Here is a 6,000-nt window from a genome sequence, read left to right as displayed (position 1 = left end):
TTATAATTTTTTTTTATCCGATTACTCGATTAATCGTAAGAATAATCGATAGATTACTCGATTACTAAAATATTCGTTTACAACAGCCCTACTTCGTAGTCTTATAAACTTCACTGCCTGAAGGAGCTACAGAATATTAATGTTTTATTCAGAGATCATGGCAGGAGAGTTTCATGGACGGATCTGAGCTGGATCTGCATGGCGAGGATCCACTCTGCTGCTGTGAGGAGGGGACAAGGGGTCAAAGGGGAAAGCTGTCAGTTTCCTGCTTCATCCAAGTTCCAGTTCTCTAGTTTATGACATATGGATCAAAACCAAATGAACAAGATGATGGATGGATGGACGAACAAATTAGATGGATAGATTGGATTTATGTGGGATGCAGGGATGGATGAAAGTGACGTATAGCTTAACTAGTAATGAGAAAGTTGGACATCTCTGTCCCTCCATCTTTCTCTCTCCCTCCATCGTCTTCCTGCATTACAACTTGCTAACACTGATCTTAAATTGGATCCGAGGCGTTTAGCTCTAATTTGACACAAACATCGGTTTTTAAGGGTGAGCAGCACTAAGGTTCATTTAGCTAATCAAGTGGCTGATTGCATTGTTAACACTAATTAAAGCAAACCACCTCAGTGCACAGGTTAGGGCCGACTGATTCACATAGTGGATGTGGATCAATCAGACTAAATATCTAAATATCTACCCGACCTCCTCAGAGAGCGAATGAGGTCAGATTTTACTCTGACACACACAGTGTGGAAAATCTGGTGCCACACCTAGCGAGCGATTGAGCCGTCTCATCTCTGGTTTCTGACTCACTGGGATGTAATATCATGTGTAAGTGTGAACACCTGCTGCTGTGTGAAGGCTGATCCACGCTGCGAGAGACAAAAAGGAGGGAGGAGAGGGAGAGGCGGCTCGATGGAGCCGAACGGCAGCAAGACGAGCCGCTGTGAGCACTATCCTCATCTGAATCCAGACTTTAATGCAACAAGCGCTGCGTGGGCTGAGGATCATTCAGCCTGTTTTCACCCCTCAACACACACCAGTAGGCTGATGCATTCCCAGTCTGCCTCCAGCAGGAAAACATGCTTTACTGGGCAGCTCTGTGTGGCCTCAGCAAAACTTGGAACAAGCCGAGACACGGACAGGCTGCTTGTAGAAGAACATGGAGCTTTTTTGATGCAAACAGACCCTCCTTCCTGTGACCACAGCGGTTAAATGCAGCTCTGCAGACTCCACCTGGGAACACCGGACCTCTTTGGTTGATAAATTAACGTTTTCTCATGGTGTCACAACAGGACTTTATAAAAACAGAAAAAAACAACAACAACAACAACAAAACAGACCTGTTCAGTCGACTTTAATCGAACTCTGGTTAGTTTGTGAAGAAAGCCCGGTTCGTTTGAACTCTGATGCAGATCAAAAAAAGTGAACCATTTAATGGTTTTATCGTTATTTGTTGCCATTTGTTTCTGGATAAACAGCGACAAACTGAACAAAACCAAAGTTATCTTATTTGATAAAATTAGACTTTTCTGAGTGATTTGAGAGTAATACATATCACATGTGTGGTTCTAGGCTCCATACTCAGGCCACTTTTGTTCAAAATCAATATGTTCCCGGTGACTCCGACTTCAGAGAACTACAACATCTTTTATGATCTGACAACACATTAGATTTATATTTAAAAGCATAAATAAAGAGGAACAATCTTAGCACACAGCTTCAGTTAATACAGCTGGAAATTAGTGATCAGGCCAGAAATCTGGATTCTGATCTGAACCTTCAGAGCCACATAAAGACAGTTACAAAGTCAGCCTTCTGATACCTAAAGAACATCTCCAGGATTAAAGGACAAATGTCTCAGCGAGATCTAGAGAAACTCATCCATGCATTTTTCTTTAGTTGCATTGATTACTGCAACAATGTCTTCACAGGTCTGACTAAAAACCCAATAATCCCACTACAGCTGATCCAGACCTCTGCTGAATTAGGTCAGTGAATATTTATGGAATCACTTATGTTCCATATTTTCTATGTAATTGTCTTTTTTTATTTTATTTTGACATTTATTTATTCTGTTAAAAAAAAAGCCCAGTTTTGTTAATTACTAATTTGTAAAAGCAAATCAAGTGGGTGAATGAATACTTTTATAGGTATCGCATTTTAGTAAGAAGAAAAGGCAAAAATGTCAGAATCTAGATAAATACAGAAAAAAACATTTGCAGTTGCAGCAAAATGTGGTTTTACAAGATATTGCCTCACTTTTCAAATAATCACATCTAATCCCAACACAAAACATTTAAATTTATGGTTTTAGCGAGATAAAATGTTGTTCAAGTTAAATCCACTGATTTTGATGAGGCTTCTGGAAGGGCCGTGGTCGGTTACCACAAGTCATCCGGGCAATAATAATCCAAAGACGCTAATCCAATTAGTGTGTTAGTCTGTGTATGTTTACCGGAGCGACCCGCAGTGTGATTTCAGGACACACACCGGCTGCGTATGTAGGAGGGTTTTATTCTAACAAAATTATAGATGTGAAGTTTGTCAAAACTTGTTTATTTATTCTTTGAATTTACTTTGTTTAGTCAACAAGTTGTTTCTCCAGACATTTATTTATTCGTGTTTTAAGTTCTATTATGCTGCGCAGGGCAGTTGGTGGTTACCATAGCAACCAGTAACTGACAGCTCCTCCCCCTTTTTCTGTTGCCGTCGGTAACTGTGGTATATTGGGATCAGCTCTGTGTTTTCTTTACCAACATACATTTTAGACAGATTTAATTACAGTGTTTCATGAGTAATTCTGCTGTTTTGTTTATGTGTGCTGTTATAATTATTAATGTTTCCCACTGTAACTATGACTAATTTGACGACTGCTAACTGTTGCTCATTCGGAGCTGTTGCTTTGTAGTTTGTTTAGGGTTATTTATTGTATCTTATTTCACATAGTGGCAGAAGCTGCTGGATTGATGTTAGCCACCTGTTTTGATTTCCTGTTTTGTTAGAATAAATACAATGAGCCTGACTGATGAAGTCAACCTACAGGACCTGCGACGAACATAGAAGTGTTGCACATAATCAGGAGAAGGACTTAACATCTAAGACCCATAATGTGCAGAACAACTGAGTTTGAGCCTAACCGATGGTCCGTCAGCTGAAATTTTCCACCAATACCAACATCTGGCCTTATATGTCTGACATGTTTTTGTGTAAAAACACTTCCTCTGCCTCCAGCTCTGGTGTCAACTAGGCTATAAACCCCCGCAAGCCCCAATCAGCCGTGGCAACCGGTCTAAATTTGGCAAGAGGTCCTTAAAAACGAGGCGCCGCTCAGGATCGGTGGGTTTCCCAACGTGCTAACGGTGCATGTGACTGCAAAGAAATGCCTGGCACCAATAATCCAGCTAATCCTTCCCTGTGGTGCACCCAATGCTTAAATAAGACGTAGCTGTGAGAAAAAAAACAGAGAAATGCAGGGAGAGGGAGGAAGAATCCGTCCTGATCCCTCACTGCTTTTCACATTAAAGGCAGGAATTACTGTAATTAGAGAGATGATAATATTTCTGCATTAGCTGCTGTAATGTGCCATGTATTTTGTGGTTGTTGCATCAGTCGCCGAATTCCCATCCAGACTTTCTTGTTGGATTTTTTTAAGCAGGCTGATTTTGCAAAACAAAGCTGCTCCAAATCTGACTGAAAATGAGCAGAAAAAAACCGAGCCTGATGCTGGAATAACAAAACGGCGTAAAATCACTCAACAATGCAAACATCACCGAAAGGTATTTAAACTTCTTGTCCATTTAAACCACACACACACAAAAAAATTAATTTGATGAACTGAAGTGGTTCATGTCTGCTCCCAGAACAAAGGAAATGGACTTTTATCATTTGTCCTATTGATTGCAGATACAGCTATGGCTTAAATGCATTTCCACAATGTATTATAGCATTTTGCTCATTCTGTACAATTTGTAGGCCAGACAAAAATCCATACAACACAGATAAACTGGCTTCCCTTTCTTTAGGTTTTATATTTAATGCTTGTGTTATCCCATCTGTTTTTATAACACTTAACTTTTTATTTTAATATAGCATCTTCAGTCTTATACATACATTTTTAATGTGTACACTTTCATACTTGTCCAATAACAGTAAATAAACAATACCAACAATAATACAAATAATATTTTTATTACTCTTATTAAGTTAGCTGTGCTAATCTGAAAGCGCTAATCATAAACATTAGTTTTGCTAATGCTAAAGCGCAAAACCAAAATGGTATTTAGCAGAAGCTAATGCTAAAGCGCCAACTTCTATTTAAATTGTATCTGTTCTTGAAAGACTACAAACCTCACACTATAATTTACATGTTCTATAAAGTCCTTAAATATTGAATTACTGTTTTTATCTCGCTCTCTATTGTTTTTATTTTGCTCCTGCATGTTTCTTGTTTTAAATAGTTAGGAAAAAAAGAAGAAAGAACTAAAGAGAGGAAACAGAGCTGCTTCCCTCACTTCAAGATAAAAGCACGAATAGAAACAGTTAATCGCTTGAATTAGCATTTGCTAACCAAAACATAAACAGATGTTGAACTTTGTTCAACTGAAAATTTATAAAACGACAAAGTAAATTAGCACTTTAAAATTTATCTGGAAAATTTATTGAAGGGAAGCTTAATAAATTTAGCTTCCCCTAAATTTGTAGCTTTTTAGCTTCCTCTAAACATTTTCAACATTAGCAAAAGAGCTAAGCTAAAAATTAGCTCCACTATTAGCAAATTAGCATAAATGTGCCCATGTTCTTACTGCTATAACCATTATTTTACACTGAAATAATACATTTATACAACATCCCTCCCTCCCTCCAAAAGATGCATAATGTATCACATCACAACTTTTGCTTTTATTATTGATGCTTATTGGATTCGTAAAGGAGTGACTGAGAGCCATAATTTCACAGAAAACACAGGAGAGCTGCGAAATATCTGGAAAATATTGAATTTATGATTACAGTTGTTCCACACTCCTCTGACTCTTTTCTTTCTTTACCAACACCATGCTGCCCCACCGCTCTCTGTGTGTTTATTACCCCATATATCAATATAAGAGGTGTTATTAAAGGCAACCAACTGGCCACTCAGCGTTACACTCTAAATATCCTACTAATTATTGCATCCAAGTGGTCGTTTGCGATTCCCAATGAAAGCATATTTTTAGTGGCTCAAATGTTCAAGCCCATTATCACCAAGTCATCCCTCAAAGGGTAAATCATTTTATTTATGCCTTCAGCCACCAAAAGTTGTTTTATGAAAGCTTCTCTACCAATCTAGACCATTATTTATCCTCTGTTTGTCCGTCCTGGTGTTTCGTCTGTCTATCTATATTTATTTGGCCGCCTTCTAACTATCAGTGAGACTCGTATGGGCGTGAAGCAGACAGGAAGGTTGCGACCCGAGTCACTGACACCAGAACAGAGACGGATCAGCAGATAGCAGCCGACAGGCTGGAGGACAGCTGTGCTTCCACCGATCATGAAATCATACAAACTGGAATTACAAAAATAAATTCGGTCAATGGAAAAAGGACAATTTTTTAAAAAACTTGCTTTTTTGATAAAAATGTTTTCTGCATAATATGGGTCATGTGATCAACAGCTGGATGTTACTACTGGCAAAAATGATGAAGAAGACGACAGGAAGTGGTAGGAGGATGGTGGCGCTGAATGGTTTTTACCGACTTCCCACGTGAACAAAATAATTTACTTGCGATTTTAACGGCATTTCTTATTTAATGAAAACACTACAATTGCAAAATTCTGTTATTTTGACGTTTTCCTGCCAACCTCTACCTCCTCCCATCACGGTGCAAGAGACGAAAAACAGAGTGGTTAAAAAGAAGCGAAGGGGAAAAAGCCAAAGGGGACCTGCACTCTGCTCCTCCTAAGTAAATTAGGAGAAAAAGACCTTTTTGTCATCTCCATCTCAACTCGTTC

General features: G+C 38.7%; 1 protein-coding gene and 1 long non-coding RNA gene across 5 annotated transcripts in view; one reads left to right on the top strand and one right to left on the bottom strand.

The window, feature by feature from the left end:
* aplp2 (amyloid beta (A4) precursor-like protein 2) overlaps positions 1-6,000 on the bottom strand; it is a 79,380-nt gene that overhangs the window by 48,132 nt on the left and 25,248 nt on the right. The window lies entirely within an intron of this gene.
* Positions 2,713-3,817, top strand: LOC107836296 (uncharacterized). The gene is made up of 2 exons (XR_001662171.1): positions 2,713-3,154; positions 3,244-3,817. It is a non-coding gene; the product is annotated as an uncharacterized LOC107836296 (long non-coding RNA).

The sequence above is a fragment of the Poecilia formosa genome, unplaced genomic scaffold, assembly GCF_000485575.1.
Source record: "Poecilia formosa unplaced genomic scaffold, Poecilia_formosa-5.1.2 Scaffold48, whole genome shotgun sequence".
Lineage (NCBI taxonomy): Eukaryota > Metazoa > Chordata > Actinopteri > Cyprinodontiformes > Poeciliidae > Poecilia > Poecilia formosa.
This window is presented reverse-complemented; position numbering and strand designations above follow the sequence as displayed.